This window comes from Mixophyes fleayi, chromosome 2 (genome assembly GCF_038048845.1).
Source record: "Mixophyes fleayi isolate aMixFle1 chromosome 2, aMixFle1.hap1, whole genome shotgun sequence".
Lineage (NCBI taxonomy): Eukaryota > Metazoa > Chordata > Amphibia > Anura > Limnodynastidae > Mixophyes > Mixophyes fleayi.
This window is the reverse complement of record NC_134403.1, coordinates 215,748,800-215,757,685: the sequence shown is the minus strand read 5'-3', so window position 1 is coordinate 215,757,685 and position 8,886 is coordinate 215,748,800. Positions and strand designations below refer to the sequence as shown.

General features: G+C 34.3%; 1 protein-coding gene across 1 annotated transcript in view; it reads left to right on the top strand.

Moving 5' to 3' along the window:
• The first annotated feature begins 421 nt into the window (after positions 1–421).
• The window catches only part of CSF3R (colony stimulating factor 3 receptor), a 61,100-nt gene continuing 52,635 nt past the window's right edge, over positions 422–8,886 (top strand). Inside the window, exon 1 of the mRNA XM_075195443.1 lies at positions 422–658. The gene's annotated coding sequence lies outside the window, so the exon portion shown is untranslated. The remainder of the gene's footprint in view (positions 659–8,886) is intronic.

Genomic DNA, 8,886 nt, shown 5'->3' with positions numbered 1-8,886 from the left:
TGCCCCAACTATAAATCTCTCCTCACATTTTAATTTTACCTTCCCCACCAATGTAACATGGTTTTCACAAGATGCGAATTTGCTCATTTACTTGCTTTGCTCTTAAGTCAGCAACAGGCCCATAGTTATGTAGTTAAAGAGGCAATCTCAGGTGTGTCACTACACTGCGCTAGATAACACCCATATACAATGATACATATGATGCTGGCATACAGTTTTTTACTGGTCACCAAATTATAAGTATTCCTCTTTTTTCAGCCATAAGGTTGCTTTCTACAGTTCAAAAGTTTATGGTTATGATACGACACCTGCCACTCTCTTTCATGAGAAGATTGAACTGTAATAGTGAAATCCCACCTTTAGAAAGTGAAAATATGCCATCATGTGTTTCTTTTGATGGGTCTCACTTGCTTCTACGTTGTGGGTTCCAGAGCGTTTCATAGCTCCCCTCCTGCTGCTCAGTCATGTATGCTCAATGTTCAGGGAAGTGTTTTGCAATTTCCAGTGGGTTGGAGAGACAGTAACGGCATCATTACACTGGGAGCAGCTGCTACAAAAGCTGAATGTAAGCTGCAGGAAAACCAACGTGCTGTCTGAAAAGCCACATGTATGTTGAAGTACAAGTAGAGTACATAAAGAGCTACCGATAAACCACTTGGTGAGTACAAGTACTTTTCTAAAGAGATTAAATGCTTTTAGCTCTAGGTTTATATTCTGTAAACAATATCTGCATTATGCAGTTTATATATCTTTCTCCTCAGATGGTGTATATTTCTAAACTTTTTATGCTTTCTGTTACCAGGATTGTTTATCTCTTATTTCTTGTGATTGAACAACAAATGTACAGTTTAAACTATTATGCAGATAGTGCACAGGTGGTGTAACTGGAATAGCCATCTTTTCTGGGAAACAATGCTGACCTTCCAATCTCTTTGTTTTCTGTCCAATCAATGACATTGGTACAAAGTTCCATTATTACCCACCAGGCTGGCATAATACTGGCCAAATGCTAGTCTTAAGCATAGTAACAAATCAGCCGTACAATGTTTGCTACTGTTTCCTACAGCTATTCATGTGTGATTGATGTTTTTATAATTCTGGCAAATTCCTGTAAGATTATAGGAAAATATATATATGTACATGTTAACCCTTGTTAATTTTAAGATGGCATGTGTAAATTATTACAGACCTCAGCCTGGAATACTCCATGATGCCAGCAATACGTAGATAATTTCACTTGGATTCTGTGGAAAGATGCTTATCACTGGGTTATATTAAATTGCTGATGTGATACATGGTCTAGGAATTTGCTCAACTGATTTAAAACTTTAATTATAAGTTGCAAGAGATATGCTTTTATACTTAACAAAAGTTTGGCATATTATGATATTTCACAACAAATATTGTCCTGAAGGCACAACGTCATATACATTTAAGTTATTGCACACACATACTATACCTGAGGGAGATATGCATATTGTTTTCTTCCCCTTATATGTCTACAATTACACTGTTTTCCTGTATAGATCATATGAAACAATAGAATTAGCTTGAACCTGTAGCAGCTATGAATACATAATCAGTACACACTTCACATAGATGACCACAAGGGGTCCTAGAGATAGGGCAGGCACTTATGATATTATTCCCGAGCCTCAATTACATCGCAGTGCTGGTGTATTAATTAAAAGGGTAATTTAGTTATTTGAGTAACATACAGTAGGTCCACTTAGAGCAGAGCAGTCAGCTCATTGTGTTCAAAATTGTGTATATGTAACAATATTACAATATGAAATATACAATATGAAATATCTTTAATATTATAACTTGTTGTCTGTCCTACCTCAAAATATATCTAATCTGTACATACAGGGTGGTTTGCCAGAGATAAATGTCAGACAAAAATCTCTTGAATAAAAATATCCTGTTTATTGATGTTCACAGGAAACAGACAAACAAGATGGTATGAAACTCAACCTTATTAAAAAGTGACATTCACTGTCAAGTGGTCAGCAAAAGAATGCCCACAGTGACACTACTAGCAGGCAGTGAACAAGTCTAGACTCGATAACTGACAGTCTGGGCTTACCTATATGTTTAATTTAGTCTCTTATGCAAACTAAATCACTTAATATAGTCTTAGGTCTGCTGCCTTTTGTAGCTTTCAGGTTTTAAAATGTGTTTATGAAGCTTGTGTCATTGCTTAGACTTGGACTGTCAATATTGCCAACTAACCACCACCCTTCTTGTCTTTGTGAATGAATTACCGGATGTTTGGGACATAGTTCAATTTGTTTATGGGAAAAACAGCCAGAAAGTATGGCTGTTACCGCCCCTGTTTTGTCTACTCTACTTAGGCTAAATGTATGACTACAGAAGGAATAAACAGCTTCAATTGTGAATATATATATATATATATATACTTATTCTATTGCATGCACACAAAAAGAATGTATGCTATTTGTATGGCATATCTAAGTCAACCTATGTATACCATAAATAAATCTGTGCATATGGCATCTGAAATTGTGGGTCAAAATATAAGTATATTGCACTAAAATGTGCAAAGACATAGGAGTACCAAAGACCCACATTTTGATATGCATTGCCAAGAATGCCTTATAAGGAAGTGGATTCTGAATAAAAAAATAATGCCAATTTATTATTTATCAAATACAGTTACATTTAAAAAAACAATAATGTAAGATTCATCAAAGTGAGCAAATACATGGAAAACACAAACTCGTGTAGTATATAGTGTAGTATATATTAAACATTATGAAGAAGTAATCTCTGTCTATATAGACCGTTGGTTAGTATTATCAGAAAGCAGTACCTAATGAAACCAAAGCTCATATGTTTTTAACAAACATGAACATATCAGGGGGAATCACAAATAATCTGTGCAGTTTAAAGTGAAAGAAGATAAAAGTATATCATATATTAAAAGTGTATCAATGTATCTTTATATTTTCTGATTAATTGCTGTAAATAAATTGCTGGTCCTCCCTGAATTAAATGTTGCTATGCATTAGGAGTAATTGATTTTTTCAGAATGAGCCAGCCCTTATCAAGAGCTGTATATATCCAGGGAAAAGTAAAGTGTCTTCAATATCGTATTATGTTGAATCTGCTTTGTAATCAACATGCATGAAATTAATATGTGTTAGTTCAAGTTGTGAAGCAAAATTAGTTCCAAATTAATGTAGTAAGCCCAGCAAGGATTACTATATATTGGCAGTCAACCAAGACGTTCTTGAGACCTACCGTATTTCTCTGTTCTATCTCTATATATTAAAAATGTACCTGTGAGATAGGTTAGAGAAGTCCGACAGATCCGAGATTTTGGGTTCTGAGTGAAACCAAATCATGACTTGGTTTTGCGCGCCAATTTCGTATTTCAATTAGAGGAAATATTGAAGCAAAACTTGTGAGCATTTTGGATTGATACCATCTATATATTTTCTATATATAGCCTTTCCACGTCTTGTCATGTGCCATTTTAGAACAGATGGCATGTAGGAAGGATGTTCAGGGGCCAGGTCGGTCCCATAGTGGGCTACCTTGGGCTGGATCACCTGTTTTTTTTCCTTTAAAGTGATCCTAATAGGCTGCATCGAGTCTTACCCCCAGGTCAAAATTTGCCTGCCATCCCCTGAGGAGGTTAGCTGCAGTGCTTTGCTCTTAAAATAGCATTCAGGGTGAAAGGGGGATATAGAAAGCAATAGAATTGTGAAATTTGTAAAGCAGTTCTATAGAGATCAATCAGCTAGAATAGTTTGCTGATCAATTGGTTTTAATTTCAATCTTTCAGATAGTTTAGACAGACTAGTGACTACTGTTTGTTGTTAATGCTTATATAATAGTATTATTCCTAGACTGAGTTAGATACCTTCTGAACTAATTAGTATACATGGTTTAAAAAACAGTGTGCCTTTGTTGTATGACTATTAGCAACAGAATCCAAATAACAAATCGATTTATTCTTTTAAAATTTAAAGTTTTTCTAGTAATCTTGTGTGGGGCAGTGACATCTGAATTAATTTTGAAAAATACTGGGTGTTTGCATGTGAGTGTCAACACAGTTGCCCACTCCAAAAAACACTATATATTCTAAACTTTTTTCTATTTTGTAATACTTGTCAATTTTTGAAAGGGTCATTCAGTGATATCTATATTTAAATAAGGGTGTTTGTGTGTGAGGTTATATTCTGGGTCTTTTCGACATTCAGCGACCACATGTAGATCATTGCAGCAGCTGCAAAAAAATTGTCATCTGCCATGCCATCGATTGAAGCAAACTGTTATGTCCATAACTATCGTTTAAAATAAAGATTCTCTGAGGCAATCACTGTGGCTCAAAAGCACATAGGTTTTATTTGCAAATAGAATACAAGGCAAAGTTTGGTATACATAAGCATTCGCCTGCTAGCACTAGCACAAGCTTCTATGAGAACGCTCTGGTTTTCAAAGCCAGGGGTCAACAATTTATACACTGTACAGTTGTAAAAGGCAGTGACATCACAGAAATACACAGTTACAGTATTAAGGTATTCATTCATAGGTTAAAGTCTTGACCTCCCAGGAACTCGACGTGGCATTCGTAGATTCTTTTGGCCATTGTTCCTTGAAACTACCAGGTGTCCTTCCCCAGACTCCCGCCTCTAGCCCTTTATAAACTGTTTTTTTATGATCCCTGGTAGCTGGCTATTTAGTTATGAAAAAGTTATATTATTTATAACTAGTATTTGCAAATTGCGAACGCTACATAATACTGGAAAAGTTCTTATACAATTGTGAACAGAATGATGCCAAACTCGATGTAATTTGTATGTTGTAAAGTTTTTTTTTAAACTCTTTACCATTTTATATTTTATGTTAACTAAAATAAATAGATTAAACTTATTTGCATGTTGTTATTTGCAATAATAATGATTCTGTTGCGTTCTAATCTTATTGCAACGGATTGTAGTATACAGAAAATATCGATTACCACCTTCATCCAATTATATAACTTAAACAGCCCATTAGATAAATTAAACAACAAAAAAAATAGTGTAAGGTGCAAGAGAGGAAAATGTTGAAACAATATCTACACACTAAATTTGGAACGTCAAACAGCATACATCATGGAGAGTGAGGAGGTAATAGCAATCAGACGTCGTTAGATAGATAGAGGCATCAGTAGATATTTACACAAGTAGATAAACAATTGTAAAGCGATATGTAATTTGTAGTTGCCATATAAATAATTGTTGATGATGAGAGACGAAGGTGGCCTATACCCATACTACAAGACTGCATAGACTATGCACACAATACATTTTTAACATTACAGGGCATCCATCATAGACAGTGAAGCTACAGTAACAGGCAGAGGTCATTGGATGGACAGTGCTATGAATGAATAGAGTTAGACATTTATAAAAGTAAACAGACGAAGGTGACCTGCACCTATAACAAAAACTTTAAATACTTGTACTATGCACTTCTTGATTGGGAGAGCATTCATCAGTAGCCAAGCGTTCATACCTTGCTTTACTTATATGCTCTATGCCATAATGCTGCCCTTCTGAACCAAACCAGGGGACTCGTATATATCAGTCCCCCGGGGGAAGCTTTTTCCAACCCCAAAGTAAAGGGGACTATGCATGTATATAAATATGGAATGTATATAAATAATACTTATATGTTTCATTAGTGAAGTGTAAGAAATATGTAAAACAGACAGTTCAGATAGGCAAATAGTTGCCCTTCCCACACAAGTTTTTGTAATACTCACATTGATGCAGATTTGGTTGCCCAAAAAATGTCTTGACAATGCAATTAAAATTCCATATTCTGAGAAATTAAGAGGACAAATTTTGGCCCTGGTGAAGAATACATGTATAGATGGATGACGGTTTACGCTAAGCGATGGAGTTAGAGAACTGTATAGAATGATTAATTATTTTTGGAATTAAATGAGAGAAAGCAAATACAATGATGGCGAAAATACAAAATCCTTCATTAAAACAGTTCCCTGCAGACTTTGGCCAAAATTGGTGACAATTGGGACAGTTGTGAAAGGATCATTAGAAAATAGACTGGCAATGACTAGAAAAGACTGTTAATGCTATAAATAGTAATATAGGAGCTAAAACAGCTCAAAATTACATTATTTTACCTGTTCTTCACAATTTTTAATTGAATCCAGATCCAGGACCAAAAACTTTTGCAATTTTTAGGGAAAACTAGTTACAAATCCAAAACACAAACAAGTTTTAGAACCAAAACTATATACAGAACCAAAGCATGGGGGTCAGTGCACATCTCTACTAATGTAATATGAGATTGTGTGTGAGCATATCTACATATATGTATGGTTTGCTTAGTAAAATAAGTCTTATATGTATTTACATGTATACAGTATATAAATGTTAGTGTATGTTTGTCACTAGTAGAAGAAAAAATGTCCGCATCCTCTTCATCAATTCCTATATATTTGTGGTTTATTTAGTGCAACATTATTTTTCTACCAGTGCCAAGAGTAGTTTTATCACTTTGCACTTAATGTAATACATTTATAGAAGCAAAGCAATGTTTTAATGAATGCATTGTGGAGAGTTTTTCAAAAAGGTCAATTTTTTAGAGGACTTCTGGCTACAAAAGTTTTAGGTGCTGTAGGTTCAAATCTGGAGGTGGCAGAGGCTGATCCTGGTGTTTTGTATACAGTGGCTCTCAAAAATGTCTGTTTGGCTCCTAAATGTATAGTAATGCGCAAAGACAAATTCAGCTGGATAAAATAACCATCAGTAGAAAGCAAATAAAGAATGCCCTAATCTGTGAACACTCTATTAGTCAATTACATCAATAAAAAAGTATAAAAACAAAAAGCAAATGTTGTATATATCCACAGCTCGTTCATGTCAAAATAATGGGAAAGGCCACAAGCAAAGGGCTAGGTGCAACTTCATATAAAACTGGTGTCTGAAATATTTTTGTCAGATATTAAGCACTGTGTATAATTAGCACAATAACAGCAAAAAAGAGATACATATGAAATGCCAAAATAGTACTGTGAAGTAAATAAAACAGTGATCTCATAAAAAAAAAATCTATTTTGTTTAAACAAAATCACTGTGGAAGACTATTCTAAGCATGTTGGTATCCAATATTCTTCATTGTTTTTTTTTTTTGAGGATGCTATTGATGTGTTATAATTCTGAACTACCACAGTCACATGACTGTCATGATTTGGTAAGGAGAGATGCTTTGAAACGCCCCTTTGAGCTCTGTCTGCACTTTAACATTATCCTCTGCCTCTGCCAGAATTGATATGCTTGACAGCCATTTTTGTTTGCCAGCCAGAGGGATATTGAAAAGGAGATCATGAATCGTAAGAAGGAAACTAAGAAAAATTACATATTGATGCTTAAATGTACTTACCTGGCTAATTAAATAAAAATAATGAAATACATAAATATTCTATGTTAGATTGCTGCTTTAAGGCAATCTCTGAGCAAGAGACTGTAAACATTAAATAAAAGTCACTAACCTCTGTTGAAAATTAATTCCTAGAAAAATAAAATATTGTATAGCTTATTTGTACACTGAAATTTAAAGTTGATATTTGTGTGCTACATGAAAAAACAGTCAGTATTTAACTTATGTGCAAAACAGAAAACTAATTTTCACCCCTTGCATTGTAACATGGTTTTGTCCAGGAGACTTAAATAAGATATTTCTTAATTTAAGATCCTTAATGAATCAGGCCCTAGATATCAGACATTCTAAACATCACATTTTCTATTCATACTTGTTTTAATACAAGAGGCACAGGCTATCTGCTTGTGTTAAATAATGTGAGGCATAATATCTAAAAGGACAATTTATATTTGTTATACCACATAATTTTTAATAAATGTAAAAAACTTTACGCTAGTCATACCCCAGAACACACTTTCAAATATTAAATTAGTCAGTATTCTGAAATGGTGGGTATCTCACTATCAGACATATTGGGGTACATAAACATATCTTTAATGCCAAAAGCTGTATTTACCCATTGTATATAAATTCACTCAAACTCTAGACTGATAGACAAGTTCGAACTACCTAGTTACATTGTACTATACAGTCAAATTAAAATGATTTCCTATTTTTATATTATTGTTAGCAATTTATAGATAAAAAAGATATTGTTTACTAACTTTTAAAAATAGATGCATAACATTCTGTAATAAGATTTTGAATGCATTTTCATGTATTCTCTTGATATGCATATTTGACTCCAATTAAAGCACGTTCAGCCAAATGGAAAAGGTCAATTTCTAATCTGTAGAAAATTGTAGGACACTAAAGCAGGTACCGCGTTATTCGACCTGAAGCTACCACTTAATCCTTAAATCCCTCTAAACCAATGCAGATGTTAATGAATAATCACACAACATGGTCATGTAAACCCTTTAAAAGGCAAAAATTAACTTGGACGATTAGATCATATAAACTATAGAATTATTTGAGAATGCTTTTCTTACCAGAGCTTAATTTTTTTTATCTAATCTGGGTATGTTTACCAGGCTAATGTATTGCTTTTAAGCTTTTTAGCTGTATCTGCATGTATTAGCTCATAAAAAAAAAATCCAAACTATTTATACAACAAAACGAAATCAAAAGGCTGGCGGCTATACCCTGGACCAAGCGGCATTGGACTTTTAATGCCGGCAATGTGATTGGCGACATTGTGAATGCCGCCAATCACACTGATGACATTGTCCACCTGTCTACACAATGGAAGTGTTGGCATTTAGCCTGCTGACATTTTCGTGTTGACAGGTTAAGTGCCATCATTTACACTTTTGGATAGAAGTACCCTACACCTGCACAAAGCTACTCAGATGGCAA